The 27,203-nt window shown below is 39.8% G+C and overlaps 1 protein-coding gene across 6 annotated transcripts in view; it reads right to left on the bottom strand.

Moving 5' to 3' along the window:
* The window catches only part of Hnrnpc (heterogeneous nuclear ribonucleoprotein C), a 51,047-nt gene extending 39,025 nt beyond the window's left edge, over window positions 1–12,022 (bottom strand). The window contains exons 1-4 of one of the 6 annotated variants that reach the window (XM_063236925.1): window positions 11,854–12,022; window positions 10,976–11,021; window positions 5,366–5,529; window positions 5,026–5,051 (exon numbers count right to left, since the gene is read on the bottom strand). The gene's annotated coding sequence lies outside the window, so the exon portion shown is untranslated. Of the gene's footprint in view, window positions 1–4,315; window positions 4,420–5,025; window positions 5,052–5,365; window positions 5,530–10,975; window positions 11,022–11,853 lie in introns of those variants that run through there. The other 5 variants (XM_013157327.2, XM_013157328.2, XM_005005656.3 and 2 more) reach the window with 5 other exon arrangements.
* Window positions 12,023–27,203: the final 15,181 nt, after the last annotated feature.

Raw genomic sequence — 27,203 nt, 5'->3', positions numbered from 1 at the left:
AGAGCTCTTTTAAATCGGTTTCCCTGCTCAGGTTATCATTTTTAACTGGACATATATCTTTAGACACCAAAGCTTTCTCACACACACAAACTCTCTAACAGATGAGTTGGTCTAACAGCATTTAAGGTGACCAAGTGTGGTGGTACACACTTGTAATCACCGCACTCAGGTGGCTGAGGCAGAAAGATTATTCCAAGTTCAAGGCCAGCCCGTATTATATTGTTGAGACTGGCTCAAAAAGCCTCCCCCAGGGCTGGGGATTTAGCTCAGCAGCACAAGCACCTGCCTGGCAAGCTTGAGGTCAGGAGTTTGATCTCTGCTCCCCCACACCCCTAGAAATCATTTAAGGAGGTAAGGTCTTCAGGGCTAAGTGAGACACAAGACAAGACCATGATGATAGCTTTTACATAAAAATCAGAAAGTACTAAGGAGTCTATAAACCTCTGGATGAACAAAAGTAAATTTCAGTGGTCTGAAGTTTGAACCTACGTCATGTTCAAAACATTAGAAGGCTAGTGTGCCTAAAGCACAGTGTACTAGGCTGGTGATTTAGCTCAGGGGTGCTTGCCTAGTTCAGTTCAAGTGCTTGCAAGGTCATGAGTTTCATCCCTGGTTCTTAAAAAAAAAGAAAAAGCACAGTATACTAACAATAAGAGAAATGGCCACCACAAGGTCCTGAGTTCAATTTCTGTTACAAAAAAAAGACAGAGGGCTGGGGATTTAGCTCAGCGGCATACGTGCCTGCCTTGCAAGCACGCAGGTGCGAGTTCGATCCCCAGAACCGATAAAAAGGAAAAAGGCAAAAAAGACAAAGCAGGAGATCCTGACCGTAGATCCTGTAGCACATTCTGCAGAACAGTACAATTTTTGACGTTAGTGCTGAAACAAGCTGCCACTTGGTAAAGTTCAAGCATGAGTTCTTTCAAGCAATATATTCTTCAAACACTACATTTTAGTTTCTCTTTTTTTTAGTACCAACAATTGAACTGAGGACCTCATGCTTGCCAGGCAGGTACTGTGTCCCAGTCCTTTAGTTTTAGAGACAGGGTTTCCTCCCGTCTTCCAGGAATGCCAAGAATACAGGCATGCTCCACCACAGCCAAACATTAAATTTTGATGGAATGAATTTAGTAAAAGTATAGATTAGTTGGTACGAACAACAGAAAAAAAAAGCAAACCTAGTCTGCTTGCTGCCCCTTACCTAATCCCTGCACTCTGGGAGGCTCAAGTATATGAATTAAGTTTCAGTCTAGCCTAGGCAACTGAGACTGTCTTCTGGGTTCAACTCCCAGTATCACACAAATTAGTAAAAAAAAAATGAAAATAAACCATTGCAATAATATACATGACAATGGTGCACTGAACATGAACCAGCCATAGTGGTAAGGTGGTTTTGTCTTTTTGTTTTTTGTTTTGAGACAGTGTCTCAACTCTGCAGTTTAGGCTGGCCTTGAATCATTTTGTAGCCCAAGATGTCTTTAAACTTGCAGCAACCCTCCTGCCTCAGCCTCCAGAGAACGGGGATTAGAGTTGTGATAGAATTCTAAGGAATGGTAATTTTCTGAAGGACTAAAGGTTAAGTACCAAAAAAAGTCAAGGAGATATACACCAGTCTTTGGCCTAAGTGAAATGAAAACTGGAGTTTCATTAGCAAAAAAGGAGCTGGGGGCATGGTGGAAGGGGAGCAGGATGAAGTCAGTCTGTGCTAAATAGTGAGATCAAGGCTACAGTACACAGATAAACCCTTTCTCAATAAATAAAACTAACCAAAAAGGGACGAAGAATTAAGTTTAAGGAAAGACTAGCCAAGCTTTTTACGTTAATATGCTTGACATTCACAGAACTGTGAATTTCATTTTGGAACAACATCCAGGTTGTTGGCATAAATTTGAGAATAATGGGCTTGTAGTATGGGTAAGAAATAGGACCTTCACTCCAACAGAAGTAGAAGCACCATAACCTAGAAGTGAAGCAAAAAGTTTCATGGATGAAGAGTGGTATACCTAAGTGACAACCACAGGTTAAGCAAGATGAGGACTAAAAGTACAGAATTTAGGAATATACACTGGTCTCTTACTCCTCAGTTTTTGGTAGCTATTTTCCAGTATTGTCTTGATCCAATGTAAATTTTTCTTCTATCCCACTATCTGTGCTTTCACATGTAGTATTCCTGATCTCAGATTGACCATCAGTTCCTTTACTGCATACACGCTTACCGGTCATTTTCTAGGCCATTTCCACACTGCTCTAACTGTGACATTTCTAAAAACAAAATCGTGATTTTTCTCTGTTTGGAATCCTCAAACTGGGTGTAACAGCACAAACCTATACTCCTAGTATTCAGGAAGCTGACTGAGGCAGAAGGGTAACAGGTGCATTAAGAGGTCAGCCTGAGCTAGTTAATTAAGTTCAAGGGTAGTCTTAATAGCAACACAGCAGCTAAAGAAAAAAAACTTTTTTTGAAGAAAAAAGAAAAGGACAACCCACTTGGGACCCCTTCTTCTCTCTCCTAGACAGTAGCTTTCTCTCAATAAATATGTTCTGCTCATAAAAAAAAAAAAAAAAAAACCGTCAATAGCTCACTACCAGAAAAAATAGAAACTTCTTGGCATGATACTGCAGTTTTTAATGATCTGCTTTTACCTGAAGATTCAATTCAGTTTACATCCTCTTAAAATCATTCCCTGACATCTTAATCAATTAGACATGGATTTCTGCATGTTTCTGTAGTACTGTTGATTGCTAATCATGGTGCTATTATCTCTTGCATCTGTCTCCCTTAGTAGGCAGTCTCTTAAAGCTACTAATACTACTGTATCCCCCCAAAGCAGAAAAATATAATCTATAAAATGACTGATCATACATTAAACCTAATGTAAACAACTAGAGGTACGCTTGGTGGCACCCTCCTATAATCCTAAGACTCAGGAGGGCTGAGCTAGGAAGATAAAAATTCAAGGCCAGCCTGGGCTTATTGAGTTTAAAGCCAATCTGCTCTGCAAAGTGAGATCCTAGCTTTAAAAAAAAAAAAAGGCAAGCCGGGCATGGTAGTGCACAAGCTTGTAATCCTAGCACTTGGGAGGCTGAGGCAGCAGGACTGTTGCAAGTTCAAGACCAGCCTGGGCTACAAAGTTCAAGGCCAGCCTGAACTGCATAGTGAGACCCTATCTCCGAAACAAAAAAACAACAAAAGAAGGTAAACAACTGTCACACAACACAGAACAAAATGGGCATCAACACAATTTTGACCCTTACTAGAAAAATCTCAGTGCTTTTCTGGGTAACAGGAACTTTTGCTTCAACTATTTCCCATTCCATTTTCCTTTCATTTAACTGGATTTCATTTGACTAATTTTACTTTTCTGGTCTGTTTGGATAGGAAAGGTGTATGTAAGTGATTTATTGCTCTAGCACCCCGGCACAAGGCACAAAGGAGGCTAAGGCAAGAGGATCACTGTGAGTTTGAAGGCAGCCTGGGCTACAAAAATGAGTTAAAGGCCAACTTGAACACAGTGAAACCCCGTCTGAAAAGACACACACGCACGCAAAAAAACTATTTCCCTGTAGAGCCAGGTATGATGGCAGATGCCCATAGTCCAGCACTCAGGAGGCTAAGGCAAGAGCAAAACCATCTCCAAAAAAAGAAAACTTCACTGTAGTCACTAAAATACTAAAGGTTACAAAAATTTGTAACTCTTGCTATTCACATCATTGTTTTGAATCCTCACAAAAGTACAGGAAGAAGCAAAAAGGTGGTTCTACCACCAAAGCAAACACACTGGAAAATCCAATAAGTAACTGGATTCAGTCCTTGATCCTTCTTCATTTGGATGCAGAAATTTTTTTATCATCCTGCTGAGATTAAAAACCCTACCTTCCCTTTACTTAATGCCTCAAAACATTCTATTATTATAACATGTCTTTTTGTGTTACGATTCACATTAAATTTAGTTCAGATAAAAATAATCCAGGAAACTGCCACACAAACCTCAAGATTAAGTCACACTTTTACTATTCTGCAGTAATCTAAGAAAAAAGACTTCCCACTATGTCCTTGCCTTGTTGCTATTAAGATGTCTCAATCTGAAGTAAAATTCAGCTCTTTGTAATTACTAAAAATTTTCTGGTCAGCCTGTTAATCATTGTTACTTACAGTAGTCTACAAAAAGCTGAGGATGCCTCTCCTGGGAATCATAAACTATATACCCACAAGGTTTAACCTGAACACTTCCAGAGGCTATAACCTACACATCAACTAAAATGAGTCTGTTCCCTAGTCTTTGCAATGAAACCAAGTGGACCTTACACCTCTTACCATCACCCAGGAAGGGTGTGCATCTGTTCCGAAGGCCCCCCTGGCTCCAGGTCATCCTGGCTGATGCTGCTCCAGGCTGGGCATCCATGTTGCTGCAGCTTGTGGTTTGTGAGGAGTAGTGTACAGGAAAAGCAGGATGGGATTTCAAGGGAAACAGGAGGAAGATGGCTTTCCAGGAAAATGCCATCACTATAATAGGTGTTAAGTAGTACCACACACATTTTATTGCAGCACACTTTAAAAATTTAACAAATGAAAGATTAAAAATAAAAAACAAAAATAAAAAAAATTAAAAATACAGACGTCCAGAGATGCTCTAAAACAGTTAAGTTAAAGATCAGGAAAAATAAGGTCACAGACTTAACAGCCAGTAAAATTATTTCCAGTGTGGGGAAGGGGTTGAGGGCAAGGGTGAGGTTGGGAGAGAAGGTTTATATCAATCCACTTAAAAATGCTAATGCCTTTGCTTTCTCTCCCAAGGTATAAAACTCCAAAGTTAATCAGGAGGCCGAAGAAATTCTTACAAACATTCAGAAAAACTCGATTTTAATCTGGTTAAAAATCATCAGTGTCATTATCATCATCATCATCACCATCATAAATATAATAATAATAATAATAATAAATAATAATAATAACTAGTCACAACAATAAAAAGGAAATCAGCGGAAAGTCAGGAAAAATGTAAAAAAAAAATTGGAGTAACTTACTGTAGCTGAAGATCAAAAAAATCTCACTGTAAAAAAACAAAAATAAAAATAGCCCAGATTAGAAAAACGGGAGGTAAAAAAATGTCAAGTAAGTAAAGTTCATTTCTTTTCTTTCCAAAAGCAGTTTCCACAAAAACCGCAAGGTAATGTTCTCAGTAGCAGACAAGCAAAGCCCTTTCCACATCATCCATCAATCTTAAAAATACACGAGGAAGTAGAGAGGTCAGTTTATAAGAGGCTAAAAGGCTCCACCTCTAACCCAACTGCTAAAAAATAGAAATATTAAAAATTACATCTTAAATCCAGGTCCCGTTTTTTGGAAACAATTAAAAAAAAACACCTGTAAATTTTCTGTAGTGCACACCATGTTGCATCATTATGTATAAAATGTCTTTTTAAAATCAGTTTTGAAATGGGAATGTGTGTGTTCTGAAAGGGTGGGGAAAGGAGGTTAAAAATCAAAGCTGAGCTCCAGTGAGTAGGGATGGGGTTCGCCTTGCTGCCCTGTGAAAGGAGAAGGGACAGATTGAGTCAGAGTTCCTCAGAAATGTTGTGCCCTAACCCCTGACAGAAAATATCTGTCTACTGCATCTAACACATTTTGGTAAAGCATAACATTTCGCTGGGATGGGAAGAGCCTTTATAGAATCATCACTTTTACCAGTGACTGTCTTTACAATCGTTAACACCAATAGGTTGTAAAAATTAACTAAATATGTCAACATTCCCTTAGGGGTTCTTAAGGAGTATACATTTGAACATTTATGTTGATAATCAGCAGTTTGGGCAAAGAAAATAAAGAACTAGGCCAACACAAAGATAAAAGAAGTGAATAAATGTCAAATACTGAAAAGGTAAGCAGATTCAAAGGTTTTAAACTTTCAAATCTATGTACTTAACACAGACCAAAGGTAAATGGTCTACCATGAAGATACACACTAGAGATGACTCATCTATTCTCAAAACCAGTGAGTTGAGCTCAGAATGGTGGTGCATGCCTGTCATTCCAGCTACTTGGGAGTGAGTCCAGACTGGGCAGCTTGGCAAGACCTTATTCTCAAAGTAAAAGGACTCCAGGGTTTAATTCAGTGGTAGAAAGCTTGCCTAACATTCATAAGGCCCCTATAATCAGCCCACAACACTAAAGAAAGAAAAAAGAAAAGAGAGTGAGTGATCAAACCACAAGGCCTGGAGAAGGAAAAGATGTTTTAAGGAGCCCTTTCTGTCTGATTAAAGAAAAAAGTCATATGAAGGGGGAAATATATCTATATGGTCACTGAGTAATGTTATAAGCAGATGAAAACCTTATGGTCCTTGTGGAATTTGTGGTTCATTACACATATCCAATACACACATTTATCGATATATATAAATTACAAGTTATAGAGTAAAAGCATCTGGTACCTAACACAAAACTGATGGTTATATTAACTAGAAAAATTGCAATTAGACTGCTAACTCACTGTGCAAGTAAGTATGAAATGATTCTATTCACATTTCAGTGTTTAGCCATCAAGTCTTACTCATCCTTCAAATTTCAATAAACTCAAGCATCTATTTTTTTGACAGGGTCTCACTACTTCATTCAGGCTGGCCTCGTATTCCTGACAATCCTGCCTCAGCCTCCCCATGCTAAGAGTACAGGCGTGTGCCACCACACCCAGTTAAGTATTTTAAACTGTGGAGTTTCTTTGGTCTGTGTGTTTGTGTGTGTGAATCAAACTCACGACTGCATGCTTGCAAGGCAGGTGCTTATGCTGCTGAGATAAATCCCCAGCCCCTCTTTGGTCTTTCTGAGACAAGGATTTCCCTATGCACTTCAGGCTGACCTCGAACTCAACAATCCTTCCTACTCTCCAGAGTGCTGGGATTATAAGTGTGCACTAACACACCTGGTTTAAAACTTTTTTTTTTAAACTAAGTTTTTAAACATGGTTCCTTGAACCAAAGATGAAAAGATTACAGCAACGTAACAGGTACAAAGATTTTAACAAATTTTTTGAAAGTAGACAAACAGCCATGATATGTAAGTTACTTTTACATTTTATCGTGCAAATGTAAAAACTGTTAAGATTTGCATAAAACTTTAGAAAATATGTATCTGAATGTCACTTCAGAGTCATTATTTTGGAAATAACAGTGCAACATTCATATCTGGAGTCACAGTCTGAATCAGCACAAAATTTAAGGGTGATGGTACATGTCTATAATTTCAGTACTGGAAGCTGGGACAGGGAAATCACAAATTCAAGCCCAGCATGGTCAATTTAGGGAGACCCCGTCTCAAAATTAAAAATAAAAACCAGAAATATTAAAAAAAAAAGGTTCTCAGTTTAATCCCCGATATCAGGAAAGTTTTTTCTTCAGATGTTAATTTTGACTCATCTACAAGCAAATCCTTTGCACATGTGCCACAAACTAAAAAAGCAATAATGTGAAAGCTTTTATATCCTTCAATTTCAAAATGTCTTCCCCTAAAGACATGTTAAATTGATGCACTACAACTCAAAAACAAAGATCCAAAAAAGCAAATTATAAGATTTTTCAATTAAAATGACTAGAAAAACCATTATCACTGTATTATACTCATTCACAATACCCTAAGGTTTGGATTCCTTCTACAAGTACTCTCAGGGAATTATGACAACCAACAACATAAGCACCCTCACCTGCCCTTACTACAGATCCAATTCTAAAGCCCCTTCAAGTTAGGTGTGGTGGTGCATGCCTTTAATCCCAGCACTTGGGACACTGAGGCAGGACTGCTTGAGGTTACAGGCCATCTTGGGCTATGCTCTAGGACAGCCTGAAATGCACAGCCATATGCTGTCCCAAAAAGACAAAAACAAAAAAATAAAACCCCATCAGACTAACCCAATTAGAACTCTTGTGCTGATCCCAGCAATGTTTTAATCAGCCCTCTTGCTGATTCTGTTATCAGCTCATGTTGAAGTTCTCCATGAAAACTGTTAAAAACCCTATCCCTAGTTATGATATCATTCTTTGCCAGGAATGGTAGCTGACAGCTACCATCACTTAGGGGTGGGCTGACCTGAGGCAGGAGGAGGCTCCAGTTCAAGGACAGCCTGAATTACATAGTAAAACCCAGTCTAAAGAGAAAAACAAAATCAATTCCTTAATGTGTCTTTTCTTCACAGTGTAGTGAGACAGAAACAAAATGTTTTCCTAATACAAATAAAACTTCCAAACCCAGTGGCACATGCCTGGAATCCCAGCACTCCAGCGGCTGAAGCAGGAGAATCCTGGCCAAGTTTGAGGCCAGCCTGAGCTAAACCATAAATTCAAGGCCAGTCTCAAGCACAGAGTGAGTAAAACGTGTCTCAAAACAAAATACAGGGGCTGGGGATTTAGCTCAGCGGCATGAGCGCCTGCCTTGCAAGCAGGCAGTTGGGAGTTTGATCCCCGGTACCAATTAAAAAAAAAAAAAACAACACTGCAGGGTCAGGGATTTAGCTCAGGGGCATAAGTGCCTGCCTGGCAAGTGCTAGGTCATGAGTTCAATCCCTGATACAAGAAAAGAAAAAAAAAAAACCCCCACACAAAAAAACACAACACTGCATATAGTGGAGCATATTATCCTAAGTCCAGCATTCAGAAATGGAAACAGGAATGTTAAACCCAAGTTTGAGACCAGCCTGAAATACACAGCAAGACATTGTATTTTTTTAAAAGGTTTAGGTGGCCAGAGATTTAGCTCAACAGTGTGTCTGCCTGGTAAAAGGTCATGAGTTCAATCCCTGGTACCCAAACAAAAAACAAAAACTTCAAAAAAATTTTTTTTAAACTTAAAAAAGTTAAACCCAAGAAAATTGCAGTCTTTCACACTGATTCAGTGTTATCTTCCACAGAAAGTTAAAATACGATTTCCTTTTCTAAATCTAAAAACTGACCATCAAATAATGAGCATCCCTAGTTATGCTTCATCTAGCATCTCTCTGGTTTTTGCCAGATCCTCTAGTAAATTTAACACATACAAAATATAATCTTCCCAGTACTCAATAAATATACATACACTGTTAAGTATGAATAATGCTCCTCAAAGACTAGTAACATACTGACATACTGCATGAAAGCAATAAATAATAATATAAAAAACGTAATACTAAACTTTCCTGTACTTTTCAGCCTTTCACAAAGAATGACTTCTGTTACAAAAATAAAGAGGTAGTCCCCTTATTTTGTAACTATAAAGCCAAAATGCGTAAGTTTTAACTGATTTGTCCACGATCACATATAATCAGTAAGGAGGATTGAAATCTAGTTCTCCTAACTGTAGGCCAAGATTCTTTTCACGGTTATATTCCCTGATTAACACCTCCCAAACTCACCATTAATATACTTAATCTTTAAAATTAGAACACCTAGCTATTTTGGAATACTGCATATGCCTTGTTTCTAACCACCATCCCATACAAAACAAGGTCACATGTAATGTCAAACTCCAGACATCTAATTATAAACACTGTTTTTAAATCTCTACAGAAGGAACAGCAAGTATCAGGTATTTCCAAAAAGGTTTCATCTAGGCAAAAAAGAGGTCCTAATATGTAAATAATGCTTACTCAGTTGAGACATTAGAATTGTTAAGATACTAATTTTCTAGTTAGAGTTCCTGATATTAACTCACAAAATTTTTTACCTTCTTGGTACATGATGATCCACAGGAACCTCTGTTTCTGACATCTCAAGGAAATGTCCTTCAACTAACTTCAACACCCACCAGTAATTGCTCTACAATGATCTTTGACATTTAATAGATTACTTTCTATTAAATCAATTACTGCCCTCACATTTCACTTCTAATCATTGAGCATCAGGAAAAACTAGCTTTGGTTTTTGGTTTGAGATAGGGTGTCTCCCTCTGTAATTCAGGCTGGCCTTCAACTTGCAATGTTCTGCCTGCCTCAGTTTCCCAATTGCAGGGATTACAAGGGTGTACCACCATGCCTGGCCACTGAGAAACTAGTTTTAAACTCATATATAATACAAATATTTAGGTTTTAAATAATGAAAGGGAACCAGGCCTGCTGGCACATGCTTGTATCTAGGCACTGAAGGCGCTGAGACAGGACAACAAATTCAAGCTCAGGCTGGGCAATTTAGCAAAACCCTGGCTCCAAGTAAAATACCACTGGGGCAGTAGCTCAGTATTGAGTTCCCTTGGTTTGATTCCCAGTAAAGCAAAAATAAAAAGCATGCTTTTTGACATCTACTTTCTATCAAACAAATTTAAAGGACAAATCTGCACAGTATTAATTTATACTGCGCTTAAAAGCATTAACTTTTGTGAAAAATAACACCAACCAAATATTACACATGAATTTTTAAAGTGACTTCAATAAGAATATTACACTAAAGCCCTATGTAGTTTTTTATTACTTATACTAAGAATTGATCTCAGAATTTGCTGCATACTATGCGAGGGCTCCATCACTGGAATACAATCCTGGAAGAACTGACTTGTTTTTTGCTATACAGGGAATTGAACCCAGGGGTGCTGGAGGTTAGGTAAGCACTCCATTACTAAATTACATCCCAAACCTCAATTAATTCTTAATTTACAAAAAAACTTAGTGAAAGTTTCAGTATCTAACAAATAGGCACTTAAATAGCATTTTTGACGTTTTACAAGGGATTCGTGCCAAAATATCCTGCGAAATTAAATTTTTAAATTTTTCATCGTTAGAAATCAACGATGAATTCTGTAGTTTTTCCAATTCCAATTCCAATTTACAAATTTCCAGTTACTTGCGGTTTCTAGAACTTGCGTTCCCCTGAAGATTAAAATACTACTTAAGTACCTAGCATTCCAACTACTAAGAAAAACTACTTGACCTACCTACTGGTCACATTCCTTAGTAATGTTGCTACTGATTTAATACGATCCTGACAATCTTATGCCTTAGTTTCTGTGAAAAGTAATACCTACCTGAAGCAAAGTCCCACTAATTTATGTATTTCAAGTGATTTGTAACCTGCAGATAAAAAAGTCAGCTGTAATTATTAGTGTTAATTAGGCTACGAAATTTCCTTTTAAAAACCTAAAAGAAAATAACTACTTCGAGATCCATCATCTGCTTACAAAGAACAAAATGAAAAGCGCTCAATAAAAAACAATTGTCTGGCACGGCGGCGCACGCGGAGGGAGGGAGGCAGAGGCAAGAGGATCCCCTTTAGTTCGTGGGCAGCCTGGGTCACCCAAAAAGACACCAACTCGAGGGTTAAAATATTACCCTCATGCTATTGAGCAGGATCCAGATTTCAGAGGCTCGCGGAACACCTATTTGTTGACCCTGACCTACTCCCCGCCTAAATTTTAAATTTGAGGCAGCCGGCGTAGTGACGCACGCATAAAATCCCAGCAGTCGAGGCTGAGACAGGAAGATCGCCGAGTTGAAGGCCAGACAGAATAAAGAGCCCCTGTCTCAAGAAATAATAACGTATCAAAAAGCAAGAATTTAAGACGACAGACGTAACGGAAGGCATCAATACATTTTCAATTATGTTAACGAGCATCCCGAGCTTCACTTTCACCGTCTCTCGGAGTCTTGACGAACGTAGAAATGGAAAACAAAAGCAGCCGTTAAACGCCAGAGCGAACAAAAGACATTTTCCCTGATGATAGTAATCTAGAGTAAAGTAGGTTAAACCTCCGCAAAGGCTGTGGCCTGAAAAACTCTCCCCACTTCATCCCCGACAAATGAGGCCTGGTTACTTGACCGAGAATTCCTTCGTCTTTCTCTCCCACACCCCTTGAAGTCCCCTGAAAAACCCAGCGCATCCCTGCCGTCCACCCCCTCCACTTACCAGGAGAGGGGCGAGAGAAGAGATTCGATTCCGAATCTCCTACTCCCAGGTTCTACGTGCAGAAGTCGGCTGCTGCTCGAGGTCGGAAACGCGGACGCAACCACTCGGTCTCCGTCTCTTCACAAAATGGCCCCCGAATCTCCTCTGCCTCCAAGGCGAAGGCCTAGCCCCCGCCCCACTTCTAAGAACCTTTCTATTGGCTGTGCCTTTTCTCGCTCCAACTGCTAATTAGACAGCTCTACCGCTCTTCACAATTATAACCAATCACAACCAGAGGTGGGTGAGACTAAACCCCACAATTTCCACATGCGCGACAGAAGCTAGTTTGTGACTGGCTAGCTTTCTTGTCACTTAGTGCCTGAAGACTGGTTATTGGCCACTATATCAGACAGAGTGGGGGGTGGAAGTTCGCCTTTGTATCGCGTACCGCTTCACATCCGGGTATCCGGAAAGTTTGAGTGGCGGCTTCAATGTCCAATCTCTGTTGTTTACAACGCCTAGCAGAAGGCGGTTCGCAGCTCGGAATTCCCGCGGTGCGAGGGCGGGGTGAGGGCTAGGGCTGTAGTCAGCGTGCTCGAAAAATCTGCTTTGGCCTGGGGCATAAGAAAAAGAAAACGCGCCAAAAGGAAACTACGCCGCGCTGTACCGATAAAGAAAGGCCTTTCCCTAGAGTGAGGAGGCAGCGATGATGAAGAAGCCATGTTCCGGTGGAGAAAACTAAGCAGCTCCGCAGTTCCCCCGATCCTTTCTGGTCGACTGTCAGCTTCCTTCCGGGCATCTAAGCCGTAGTCCTGCAGGCCCTTTCCCCAACGCGGCTCCACCTGCGGCAGCCGACTGCCATATCCTCTCCAGCACAAAAACAGACTTGTATTTTAAAGCAATACATACATACAGGCAAAAAAAAATTTTTTTCTAACAGTATTTAAAGGGGTCCGATACGAAAGGTAAAAGATCTCTGTCCCCCAATCTTAGCAAGCTTTCTTATAAATGTTCAGGCTCCCATGCTCTGCTCCCATTTCCCTAATAATCTATGAGCCAATCACGACGGCCTGGCCCTCCGAAGCTGGTCCCTTACACACCCTCACCCCGAGGGCCTGTGTCCCTCACTGCCTGAAAGTCTCCGTGCAGAGACCAGTTCTTCCCCGAAAAGGAGGCCTCCGGGCCGCTGTCGGGGCGCAAGCGCATCATCGCCACCAGAGCGGCCCCGGGGCCTGTGCCCTACCCAGAGCCCGCGTGTGAGTTGAAGTAGCAAGCTATCAGACATCTTTGCATTTGTACACATTTGAAGAGATGCGTGAATACGTGAAGGCAGTGTTTTTGTGTTGGTTTTGAGTTAATTATGAGTTCCAGAGAGATTCATAAGAAACCTAGCTTATTGCTTTTGCTAAGAGAAACTTTTTTCCTTTTTCAGTGGTGCCTCTTTTTGTAACAAAAGTTGTTTTTTTTTTTTAAATATATATATATATATATTCATGCATTGTTTTAAACCAAAAAGCAAAATTAAACAGCAAGAGGAAAAAATTCACTAGGTCATTAATAGTTTCTCCTATTTTTGCAGGACAAGGAAGATAATGTTATATATATATATATATATATATATAGGGAGGTGAGGTTTAAATAGGAATCAAACTCAGAACCTCATGCTTAACAGGCAGGCACTGGGCCACTGAGCTAAATCCTTGGCCTATATATATATCCCCCAGCATTAGTATCAAACCCAGAGCCTTGCCTCATGCTACACAAGTGTTCTACCACTGAGCTACATCACCAGCCCCGTAGTTCCTGTAACTATTTGGGGATGTCTCTTTGAGACAGGGTCTCATTATGCAATTCAAATAGGCCTTGAACTCATTTTGTACCCTAGGCTGCCCTCAAATTTGCAAGGATTCCCCTGCCTAAACCTCTGAAGTGCTGGGATTACAGGCATGCACCACCACGCCCAGTTTTGTAATTCATCTAACTCTTGACTAGTTTTTTATTCTTCACTATTCTTACAGAATAAGCATGTTTATAAAATGTTAAACTAACTCTGGTAGCACACATCTGTAATCCCAGCACTTTGAGAAGCCAGGGCAAGAGGTTCACAAGTTCAAATCCTACCTGAACAATTTAGCAAGACCATATCTCAAAAAAATTGAAGGAGCCTGGAGATACAACTCATTTAGAAGGCCCTGGGTTTGCCAGGCATGGTGGCTCACACCTGTAATCCCAGCACTCGGGAGGCTGAGGCAGGAGGATCATTGCAAGTTCGAGACCAGCCTGGGCTACAAAGTGAGCTCAAGACTGGCCTGAACTAGTAAATAAAGACCCTGTCTCAAAAAGACAAAAAAAAAAAAAAAAGGCCCTGGCTTTAATAGCCAGTATCTCCTTCCTCCCTACCTACCAACATTCTAATATTGAATGCGCTATTGGATGACTGTAAGAGGGAAGCCATGAACCAGATTTCAGTACTAACAGGATGGGGGTTGGGGTAAGGAAACAAAAAGAGCAGCTCCTTAACTTGGGCACAAGAGAAAACAAAACCGTGCAAATAGACTTGGAGATTTAATAAGAAATTCGGTAACATATATAGATGCAAAGTCAGCAGTCAAAAATCAATAGCCTTCTTGTACATATTTAACAAACTCAAAGAGAAATTAGAGAAACATCATTCACAATAGCATCCAAAAAAATGAAATACCTAGGAATCAGTGTGACAAAGGAAGTAAAAGAGTTCTACACTGACAACTACAGTACTCTAATAAAGGAGTTTGAAGAAGATAACAGAAAATAGGAAGATATCCCTTGCTCTTAGGTAGAAAAAAACCAATATAGTGAAAATGACCATACCCCCAAAATTGTTATACAGATTCAATGCAATCCCAATACAAATTCCAACATCATATCTCATAGAATTAGAGAAAATAATCCTAAAGTCATTTGGAACCAGAAGAGACCTAAAATAGTAAAGGCAATTCTGGGCAACAAAGGTAAGGGGGGAGGGGGAGGGGGAGTTGGGGATTTAGCTCAGCGGCATAAGCACCTGCCTTGCAAGCAGACAGTCGTGAGTTCGGTACCAATAAAAAGCAAAAAGACAAAAAAAAAAAAAAAAAAAGGTAAGGCAGGAGGCATCACAATTCCTGACTTAAAATTGTACAATAAAGCTACTGTCATAAAATCAGCATGATACTGGCAGGAAAAAGAAAGAGATCTGACAATCAGTGGAACATATTAGATGATACAGAAACAACAGACATACTCCATCATATCTTTGACAAAGATGACAAATACCTCTAGAGGAAGAAAGTTAACCTCTTTAATAAACAGTGCTGGAAAAACTGGCTTTGCATATGCCAAAGATTAAAACTAGACTTCTTGGAGCCAGGGATTTAGTTCAGAGGCATAAGTGCCTGTGTGAAAAGCATGAGGTTGTGAGTTTGGTCCCTGGTACCAAAAACAAAAAACTAGAGTCATCTTTCACCAAGCACTGAACCAAAATCGAGATGGATTAAAGATCTAAATACTGCTAAAGATACAGCTCAGCAGCACAGTGCCTCCCTGAAGACTGCAAGGTTTTGAGTTTGATACCCAGTACAAGAAACAAACAAACAAAATCTAATTTTGGGGAGGAGGTACTGTGGATTATACTCATTACCTTGTGCTTACCAGGCAAGTGCTTAAGTCACTGAACTATATCTCCAGCCCAAAATCTAAATATTAAAATTGAAAAACTTAACCTGCTGCAAAATAGAGTAGGGGAACTCTCAAAGACATTGGTATAGGCAAAGACTTTATGAACAAAACCTCAACTGCAAGGGAAATATTACAAAACTAACTGGAATCTCATCTTATTAAAAAGATTTTGCTCAGCAACAGAAATCAACAGCACAGCCGGGCGTAGTGGCTCATGCTTGTAATCCCAGCACTTGGGAGGCTGAGGCAGGAGGATCGTTAGGAGTTCGAGACCAGCCTGGGCTACAAAGTGAGTTCAGGTCCAGCCTGAACTGCTTAGTGAGAACCTGTCTCAAAAAGACAGAAAAAAAAATAAAAAGAAAGAAAAGAAATCACCAGCAGAATGAAGAGACAACCAACAGTGTGGGAAAAAATTTTTGTCAACATTTCCTCAAGACTACTACCTAGAATATATAAAGAACGCAAAAAATCAAGCCCCCTAAATTTAAAGATCTAATCCAAAAATGAGCATCTGAGATGAATACATTTCTTCATTAGATGAAGAAATAGAAATGGAAAATAAATATATGAAAAACTGTTCAACATCATGGTCATTTGAGAAATGCAAATTAAAACAGTGTTGAGATGGGGTTGAGGGTTTAGCTCAGAGGCATAAGTGCCTGCCTTGCAAGCACACATTCGTGAGTTTGATCCCTGGTACCAATTTAAAAAAAAAAAAAAAAAAAAAAAAAAACAATGCTGAGACTCCACCTCATCTCAGAAAGAATGGCTATTGGAGAGAAATCAACCAGTAACAAAATACTGGCATACCTGTAGGGAAAAAGGAACATTTCTCTGCTTTTGGTGGGTGTAGATGAGTGCAATCACTGTAGAAATCAGTACGGAGAGTCCTTAAAACACTAGGACTAGACATTTCATTCAACCCTTGTTGGTATCTTCCCAAAAGAATTAAAAGCATAACATCAAGCATGGTGGTGCACACCTGTAATCCCAGAACTCAGGAGGCTGAGGCAGGAGGATCATTAAAAGTTTGAGATCAGCCTGGGCTACAAAGTGAGCTCAAGGCCAGCCTGAACTCAAAAAAGAAAAAAATAAATAAAATGTCATGCCACAATAATATGTATACACCCATGTTTTAGTGGCACAGTTTTTAAGAGCTAAACTTTGGAAACAGCCCAAATGCCCATCAATCAGTGAATAGATATATAAGATGTGGGATTTTTTTTATATAATGGTGTATTACTCTGCCATAGAGCATAAGCTTCAGACATTCTTAGCTACATGGATGCACCTTGAGACCATACTCTGAAGTGAAATAAACTGGACACACACATGTAAACACCATTTTGTTCTCTGGTGTGAGAAACCAAAAGTGTAAATAAAGACCAAAACGTGTAATAGATATTGTGAGCCAGGAAGAAAATGTTCCCGTGGGAAGGGGACCTAAGGAGGAGGAGAAGGAAAGGAAGAAAAAGAAAAAATGTGAAAAGAAGGGAAAAATGGAAACAAAACTTTTGTAAATAAGGAGGGGAAGGGCCAGGGACTTAGCTTAGTGGCACAGTGCCTGCCAGGGAAGTATAAGGTCCCGAGTTTGACTCCCAGTACCAAAAAATAAAAAATAATAAAGAGAGAGAAAAGGGTTGAAGGGCAGGTAGGTGGATGGGAAAAAAAAAAGAATCAAGTTATATCATCATGCACAGGGGCAAATTTTCTATACTGAATGTGATCATTATATTTCCCTAATAGGCCAATAAAAATTCACTAAAAACATTTTTTAAAAAGAAGAGAAAATGTGACACAACTGAACTTTTTATTTTTTTATTTTTGGAGACAGAAGGTATCGCTATGTAGTCTAGGCTGGCCTCAAACTTAGTGAGATCCTCCTGCCTTAGCCTCCCCAGTGCTAGGATTAGAGGTGTACACTACAACATCTAGTTTTCTAGGTGTTTTGTGTGTTCAATATTCTGATCTAATGGGCCAGAGATTTGGCTCAGCAGAATAAGCACCTGCCTGGCAAGTGTGAGGTCTTGAGTTTGATCCCCGGTACCAGAAAAAAAAAATTCTGAGCTATACACCAGTTGTGTCTCAAAACTGACAACAGTTTTGTTCTTCAAACTTTGCATCCTCCTCAAACTCATTTCAAGGTCATTTCCGCTATTAACAAGCTAACACTGTGCTGCTTCTTTTTTTGAGACAAGGTCTTTCTGTGCAGTTCAGGCTAGCCTTGAGCTCACTTTGTAGCCCAGGCTGGTTCCGAACTCACAACAATCCTCCTGCCTCAGCCTCCGGAGTGCTGGGATTACAGGTGTGAGCCATCACACCCAGCCTGTGCTTTATTTTGTGGTCTTTTTATTTATAAATCCCATTTTGACTTTGCATATATATACTAATCAACATTTGATACATTGATTGTTAATTGTTACTTGATATAGCATTCCATTGTACTGATTTCTCACGTCAAAAACTTTTTGGTGGGGCTGGGAATTTAGCTCAGTGGTATAAGCGCCTGCCTTGCAAGCAGGCAGTCGCGAGTTCGATCCCCAGAACCGATAAAAAGGAAAAAGACAAAAAAAAAAAAAAAAAAAAAAACTTTTTGGCACTGGATAAAATAATAGTGAGTAATTTACACGGTAGAGTCTAGGGAATAGATTATTTATGTTCTACTTTCTCAAATATAAATTCTTCAAATAATAGCTAAGTATTGTGGAGCATGCCTGTAATCCCAGTACTTGAGAGGCTGAGGCAAAAAGATTATTGCAAGTTTGAGGCCAGCCTAAACTACAAAGTGAGCTCACGACCAACCTGAACTGAATAGTGAAACCTTGCCTCAAAAAGACAAGAGAGAGAGAGAGAGAGAGAGAGAGAGAGAGCAAGAAGTCACCGAGAAGTAAGCCCTCCCTGAAAATCAGCACCATGTGCAGATCGCTGGGGAATCAGCCAGATGCCAGCCTTTTACCATGATTCAGCACCATTCATGGACTGCAGGGGAAGATAACAAGAAGTGAACAAGAAAGAAGCCCTCCCTGCCAATTGGCATCACATGGGGGCTACTGAGAGGACAGCCAGATGCCAGCCCCTTCAGGCATGTAGATTGAGAAACAAGAGCCAAACTCCGCTCTTGCATAAGTGATCAGCTGACCCGGAAAAACACAGGCCGTGACAATGGTTATTGAGGTAAAATACAGTCTGATGCTTGCAGTGTTCAGTGCTTCATTGACTTTGCAGGTCTAAAGCCAGTAGTCTGATCATCTATTCAGAGGATAACAATACGCAGTATGGCATCTAGAGAGGATCTCCTTCTGAGGGTTGTGGCCATTGTTGACTCTCTGTTGTCTTGTTTTGAAGTTCTGTATCATTTTCATTATTTTGTTTGGCTGGGCTTTGTTCTATTTTGTTTTTATTGGTTCTATTCTGTTCGGTTTTGTTTGATTTTACTATGTCTGAAGGTATGTGCAGCTATTTTGAAGACAACCATTGTTGATTTCCTATTGTTTTGAACTCCTGTGTGACTTACACTGACTTGTTTTGATTGACTCTGTTGTGTTTTATTTTGCTTCTTTTTATTCTCTTCAAAAACAAAACAAAACAAGTATCTCACAAATTGCTAATAAAATTACAAATCACACCTTCTCAGGACTTCACATGGTTTTCTTTCTCCCCTCATTATTTTGATGCTTTCTAAGTGTAAATATCATTTTGTTTTCTCTTTTTTCTATCTGTTTTTGTTTGTTTTGTGTGTGGGGATTGGACCCAGGGCCTCAGTTCTGAGTTACATCCCCAGCCCATCTCTTTTTTGAGACAGGGTCTCTCTTGTTGGGAACCCAAATTTGTGATAGACTGTGGGGTACTCAGCTATGTGACTTAACACTCCCACTCTGCCATGCCAAAGTTGATGTGACCTTGCTTCAGGCTCAGGGAGGTATAAGGAAGACTTTCTGTGTCCCACCTGGCTGTGGATAGAATGTTAATAACCCAGCACTCCTGAGGCAAGATAGCACCTTGCTATGGGATGGATGGACACATCAAAATACAGGCATTGGGTTTAGAGAAAATCAGGCTCCTCACCAGTTTAACCTTACCCACCCAACTTCCAGGGTCACTGCTCCATGAAACACCTGCCAGCCCTATGCTGTTTCCTGTAGCCAATAAAAGTGACCCAAATGAGAAGGCAGCCAAGCCAGTCCCCTGGAGGGAAACTCCTCCCGGTCCCCAGTATGCCCTGAAACTTGTCTCTTTTTCTTTATTCCAAGGGTCTCATCAGCCCTCGGTACTCTCTAAATCACTGTTTTGTGTTGCTGTTTTTTAATTTTAATTAGTAATGTTTGCAGTACATAACAATTACACACATTATGATATTACCAGAATGTCGGGGATATGGCTTAACATGAGGAAGAATGAAACCATGAACAGGAGAGATATGGTGTAAGCAAATTTATTTAAACTATACAAAAGCAAGAAAGTAAAAGCTACAAAGGAAAGGAAGTAAAACCCTGATAGGGAGGAGGGGGCTCAGAGTAGGGTTTGATTAGGGTTTTTAAGGGATTCAGAAGGGAGCCCAGGTCACTGCAGTGTAACCTCTGTCCTGAGACTGCATCTTTTTTAGTTTCTAATCTATGTAGTGTTTACATAGTTCCCTGCATGGCTCTGTACTCTCAAACCCAAGCTCTGCTGGTCATGTTCCAGGGAGGTCCCAGACAGTCACAGGACCCTGGCTCTGTTTTTATAGGATCCTTGGAGGGGGATGATGCAGCAGACTATGTTCTGGGCTTCTTGGCTCCATTTGGGGCTGAAATCCTTACAGTCTAACAGAACCCTAACTCCAGTCTATTACAATGCAGAGTTGGTCCATGTGCGTAACACACCTTAATTCCTCTTAGCCCATGTCCTCTCCTCTCTTTCCATCTCTTGGACCCTTTCCATTTGCAAATTCCGAAGCACTAAATTCCCTGACATGGGCTCAGCCTTTTGATCTCAGTATCAAGTCCCCAGAGTGATGTGATTATGGGTGTGTGCTCTCAGGCCCAGCATAAGATTAAGGACTTTTTTTCTGATGATACAAATTTCTTGTAATTTTTTTTTTTATACCAGGGATTGAACTCATGACTTTGCACTTGCCAGGCAGGCACTTAGGGCACTGAGCTAAGTCCCAGGCCTATTGTAAAAACTGTAATATAGAAACAGTGAAAGCGAGGCTGGGGGTTTAGCTCAGTGGCATAAATGCCTGCCTTACAAGCAGGCAGTTGTGAGTTCGATCCCTGGTACTCATAAAAACAAAAAAGACAAAAAAAAAAGAAACAGTGAAAGTTCCTATGTGACTCTTTCTCCAAAACCATCCATTCTTAACTATTTGGTACAGATCTATATGCATTTTCTTAAAAATATATGCGGGGGGGGGGGCTGGGGGTTTAGCTCAGCGGCATAAGCACCTGCCTTGCAAGCAGGCAGTCAATGTTCCATCCCTGGTACCGATGAAAAACACACACACACACACACACAAGTATATTCAGGTTTATTTTTACCTAAATATAATATACCTCCTAGACTATAGTCTGTTTTTCTCTTTGTTTTGTTTTGTGCTGCTGGGAATTGAAGCTAGGGTCCTGAGCATATTAGGCAGAAGCTTGACTGCTGAACTACAACCTAGCCCTTTCATTTTATTTCAAGACAGGGTCTAGCTAAAATGCTGTTCTGCTTAACTAGGATTGTAGGGGCATACCACCATTCCTGGCTGTTTACCTCCAAATTACTGAGATACAGCAAATTTTGTCCATTTCAATATATAAAACTCAAACAAGTGTAGTATATATATATATATATATATATAAAGCTCAGACTTATACAATGTTAATGATACTGTAAGATAGGCATAGTGGCCCATGCCTGGTGGTCTCATCACCCAGGAGGCTGAAGCAAGAGGATTGCCACAAATTCAAAACCTGCTTAAAACTACATAGCAAGATCCTGTCTCAAAAAAAATTTTGCATTGAAATTTATGGACACACTAATTTTAAACCAATCTCCTATTCTCAAACTTTAAAGTGTTTCCAGATATTGCAGGCCTGTAATTTGAACTGATCTCTGTCTTTCTCCTACTTTTTTGTATTATTTTTGTGGTACTGGGAATTGAACCCAGGGCCCTGCCCACGTGAAGTAAAAGCTCTATCATTAAGCTATGTCCCTGAACACCCTCCCCCTCTTTCGCTTCCCCATCTCTCTCCCCTCCCCTTCTCCTCCCTTCCTCTTCTTCCCCTTTTTCTTTCTCTCTTTCTCTTCTTCTTCCTCCTCCTCCTTCTCCTCTTCTTTCTTTTTCTTTAATGTAAAATACGTAGGCCCCGTTCCTTTTGGAAGACATTGTGAAAGTAATTCCCTTTGTTAAAAAAGGCTCATTTATTTCCTACTTCTTCAATTTCTTTTTTCCTTGCTATTGAAAGTTTTTCTTTTCTGAAATTCTGTATAACTCGTACCCGTTTTCTGTTTTTTTCTTTTTCTCCTTAAATAAAATAAAAAAGAAAAAAGAAAAACAAAAAACAAAAAAGAAAGTTTTTCTTTTATATTTCCTTTGTCTCTTGTCTTCTCCTAATTCGCATCCCCGTAATGACCTAAATCACACAGCTTCTAGGTTAAGCCCCTCTTTACCACATTTGCCATCTGTTGTCCTGGTTTCTCAAGCCAAGATTTTATCCCCCTGATACTTTTTCATTTAGCTAATCTTTGTACCATCTACAAAGTGCTTTTTTAGTTTATAAATCTTGCATGTCATTATTACAGTTTATTTTTATTGTGACAGCAGAGGCTGACTTTTTTTTTTTTATCTTTTTCATTTTTATCGGTACCAGGGACCGAACTAACGACCACCTGCTTGCAAGGCAGGTGCTTATGCCGCTGAGCTAAATCCCCAGCCCCGAGGCTGACTTTTTGACCTAACATCTAAATGTTGCAAAAATACCATATAAACTGCCTGGCCCAGATCTTTTCAAATATAGTTATATTTCACACAGTAATTATCTTTCTCATGACTGGCCATTATGCAAATTACACAAAGTTTGTTGTCCTTGTCTTTTTTTTTTTTTTTTTTTTTTTTTTTTTTGGTACCTGGGATTGTACTCATCTTGAGTTTGCCAAGCGGGCACTTAAACCCCTGCCCTGCTTTTGTCCTTTTGAGATAGAGACTGACTATATAATTCAGGCTGACCTTGAGCTCACTTTGTAGCCCAGGCTGGTTTTGAGTTTACAAAGATCCTCTTGCCTCAGCCTCCTTAGTGCTGGGATTACAGGCGTGTGCCACCACACCTAGCTAACATGAAGGGTTTTTAAACACTATTTTGAGCACTTCTTTTAGTGTCTGATGAATATTTCCAATAGAATATTTTTTTTGTCAGTATCAAAGATTGAACCAAGGCCTTATGTGTGCCAGGCAAGCAAGCAGCTACATCTTTAACCGCAATTTATTTTGAGGTGGAGTCTCACTAAATTGTCTAAGTAGGCACCAAACTCATAATTTTCTTGCTCTGACCTCTGAAGTAACTAGCATTGCAAGCATATGCCATTGGCTCAGAAAGACTCCTTTCTTTTGTTATTAGCCAATCTACAACCTTACCTGCAGAATATTGCTTTCTGGTCACCTAAATCTGTACTCAGCTGAGTGTGGGAGCACACAGTTTATAATCCCAGCACTGGAGAAGCTGAGGCAGGAGGATCACTGCAAATTCAAGCCAACCTGGAATACATAGCAAGACTCTGTCTCAAAATTTTTTTCAATTTATTTTCTATTTTTGTTTTATTCATTTTTGTTTCCTGGCCTCAAATTTATGATATTCTCAGCTCGGCCTCTAGAGTGCTAGGATTAACAATTTGCACCACCACATTTGGCTTCAAATTTAAAATAAATAAAGTTGAGATGAAAATGTCCTAAAAGTGATGGTGGTGATATTGTGGATATAATTAGTAGATTAAAAAAAATAACTGTACAAGTGTGTACACACACTGGGTGTCATGGTGCATGCCTGTGATCTAGCACTTGGGATTCTAAGAGACCAGGAGTGGAGGTCAGCCTAGGCCACTTAAATTTGAGTCCAGCTTGGACTACCGAGGTATACTCTGTCTCACAAACACCAAAATAATCATAACAAAGTTGTATTTGTGTGTGTGTTTAAGAAAGGGGCTCACTCTGCAGTTCAGGCTGGCCTTGAGCTCACTTTGTAACCTATGCTGGTCTGGAACTTGCAATGATCCTCCTGTCTCAGCCTCCCGAGTGCTATACTGCAGGTATGCACCACTATACCCAGCTCATAGTTGTAGCTAGGTACAGCAGAGTGCTCTTCTAATCCCAAGAAGCTAAGGCAGATTGCATGTTTGAGGCTACCTGCACAGTTTAGTTAAACCCAGTCTCAAATAAAAATATATTTAAAAATTTTTGAAATACAGTTGCAATATATAGTCCAGGCTGGCTTGAATTCAATACGTAGACCAAACTGGCCCTTAAACTTGTAGTGATCCTCTTACCTCAACCTTCTGAGTGCTAGGATCACAGGAATACACCACCACACCTGGCCTTCAAAATAAAAATTTTTGTTTGTTTGAGACAGAGTTTTGCTATGTAGCCCAGGCTGGACTTGAACTTGCTTTTGTAGCCCAGCTAGCCTCAAACTCACAGCGATCCTCCATCGAGCCTCAGCCTCTTGAATTCTGGGATTACAGGTGCAGGCCACCACACCCAACTCAAAATAAAAATTTAAAAAGGCGAGGAGGTATACCTCAGTGGTGGGGAGTCTTCAGAGAATGCATAAGGACCTGAGTTCAATTCTTAGAATCAAAAAAAGAACAATTCTTGTACACCTGAAATAGATACATATAAAATACACCTCAGTAAATTTTTTTTTTTTTTTTTTTTTTTTTGGTCTTTTTTGAGACGGGGTCTCGCTATGCAGTTCAGGCTGGCCTTGAGCTCACTCTGTAGCCCAGGCTGGTCTCAAACTCGAAACGATCCTCTCACCTCAGCCTCCCAAATGCTAGGATTACAGGCCTGAGCCACCACGCCCGGCTACCTCAGTAAATGTTTTAAAACTAAAAAAAAGAAAAAGAGTTAACATTAAAATTTTAGCTCACAGGCATGATTCCACACACCTGTAGTTTCAGCCTTGAGAGACTGAGACCAAAGATCGCTGTGAGTTCAAGCCAGGCTAGGGCTACAAGCAAGTTCAAGATTGGTTTGCACTGGGTAGTGAGACCTTGGCTCAAAAAAAAACATAAGAAAACTTTAGTTATTTAGTTACATTCCCCTCTGCCCCCCATCTGTTTTTGTTTGAGACCGGGTCTCACAGAGTAGGTCAGACTGCACTTGAATTTACTGTGTAGCCCAGGCTGGCATCAAACCCTCAGCACAGTGCTGCTGGGACTGATTACAGGCCTGCACCACCATGCCCGGCTACTTAGTTACATTTTAAGTGTCCAAGAATCACATATGGTTAGTGCCACTGCAAGTACATAAAACTGTTTTCCTCACTTTCTCTTTGATGGTATTAAAAATACATGTTAGTGTATGGTTGTAATCCCAACACTCAGGGTGAGGCAGGAGGATCCCAAATTCAAATTTAGCCTGAATAATTTAGAAAAGACCCTGTCTCAAAATTAAAAAAAAAAAATTAGAAGGTGAGAGGTAGCTCATTTTGAAGGCCCTGGGTTAAATCCTCAGCACCACAAAAAACAAACAAACAGGGCTGGAGATACAACTCAGGGTCATAGTGCCTGCCTGGCAAGTACAAGGTCCTAAATTTAATTCCCGATATGAAAAGAAAAACAAAAAACAATTTCCTAGGTTGGGAATGTAGCTGAGTTGTATAGTATTTCTCCATCATGTGAAAGGGTCTGGGGAGTACTCCCAGAATCACATACAGAAAAATTTTTTTTCTTTTTTTCTTTTTTTTTTTTTTGGTACTGTCGATCAAACTCATGACCTTGCCCTTACCAGGTAGGTGCTTGTGTCACTGAGCTAAATCCCCAGCCCAAATTATTTTTTTCTTTTCTGTTTCTATTTTTGTTTTTGTTTTTTAAACAGAGTCTCACTATGCAGTTCAGGATGGCCCTGAGCTCACTTTATAGCCCAGGCTAGTCTTGAATTTGCAAGGATCCTCCTGCCTCAGCCTCCCAAATGCTAAGATTACAGGCATGCACCATCATGCCCGGCTTTTCAGAAAAAAAATTTTTAATCTGTTTCAAAAAATAGAAAAAAAAAAAAAAAGGCTGCAGCAGAGGATTTATGAAAGCCTGAGGCCAGCCTGGGATACATAGGGAGACCCTGCCTAAATTAACCAAACCAAAACAAAACCAATTTAAAACAACAGCACAACAACCAAAATAAAAAATATGCAAAAATTTGGTGTCCTTGTGAGGCCTGGTAGCACACAACTGTAATCCCAGTACTTGAGAGACGGAGGCCGCAGGACTGAGTTCAAGGCCAGCCTGGGGTACATAGTGAGACAATTATATATAATATATAATATGTAATGTATAATCTGGTACTGGAACTTGAACTCTGGGATTTTGCACTGAGTTATATCCTCAGCCCTTTTAAAATTTTGATTTTGAGCAGGTTCTCATTAAATTGCCCATGCTGGGCTTGAATCTGTGATGTTTTATCCTCAGTCTCCCAGAATGCCAGGATTACAGGCATATGCTACCATACCTGGTTTTTTGTGCGTTTTTTTTGGTACCAAGGATTGAACTCACAACTTTGCATTTGCCAAGCAGGCACTTAAGCCACTGAGCTTAACCCCCCTCCCATACCTGGTTTGATAATAAATATTTTTGAAATTCAAGACAAGTAGCAATGAAAGTAATTTGAATGAAAATTAAAAGGTCCTACATTTGTCTTGCTTTTCCTTTTCTTTTCTTTCTTTTTTTTTTTTTTTTATTTTAAAGAAAATAAGACCAAGCAAAATAAAACAGAACAAAGCTAACAATACAAAATCAACAATGGTTACCATAATGCCTCTTCTTGTCTTCAAAATAGCTGCAGATACCTTCAGATATAGTAAAAATCAAACAAAACAAAACGGAATAGAACCAGTAAAAACAAAACAATCAAATAAAAAAAAAAACAATGAACGTGATAAAGAATTTCAAAACAAGACAATAGTAAATCCAAAATGGCTACCATAATATATCTTGTTATCTTTGAAATAGCTGCCTATGCCATCAGATAAAATGAAATCAAACAAAACAAAACAGAATAAATCCAACTCAACAAAACAATGAAAATGATACAGAACTTCAAAACAAGGTAATAGGGAATTAACAATGGCTACCACCCTCAGAAGGAGATCCCCAGTAGATGCTACACTGTGTATTATTATCCTCTGAATAGATGATCACACTACTAGTCCTAGACCTGCAAAGCCAGTGAAACACCAAACACCACAAGCATCAAATTGCATTCACCTGAAAAGCTATCATGGCAGCTTGTGTTTCTCCAGATCAGTCTGTGGCTTATGAGGGTGGGATGGGGTGGTTTTTCTTATTTCCCAGCCCACACATTGCAAGGGGCTGGGGCCCAGCCCCTTGGTGATAGCAGCCGCACATAAATGCTGGTTCACAAGGAGAGTCTCTTTTTTTTTTTTTTCTTTTCTCACTGTGTAGGTCAGGCTAGCCTAGAACTCATTCTGTAGTCCAGGCTGGTCTCA

The sequence above is a fragment of the Cavia porcellus genome, unplaced genomic scaffold (assembly GCF_034190915.1).
Source record: "Cavia porcellus strain 051 isolate PalLab524CR breed Dunkin Hartley unplaced genomic scaffold, mCavPor4.1 scaffold_26, whole genome shotgun sequence".
NCBI lineage: Eukaryota > Metazoa > Chordata > Mammalia > Rodentia > Caviidae > Cavia > Cavia porcellus.
The sequence above is the reverse complement of the archived record's forward strand: the minus strand, read 5'-3'. Positions and strand labels throughout refer to the sequence as shown.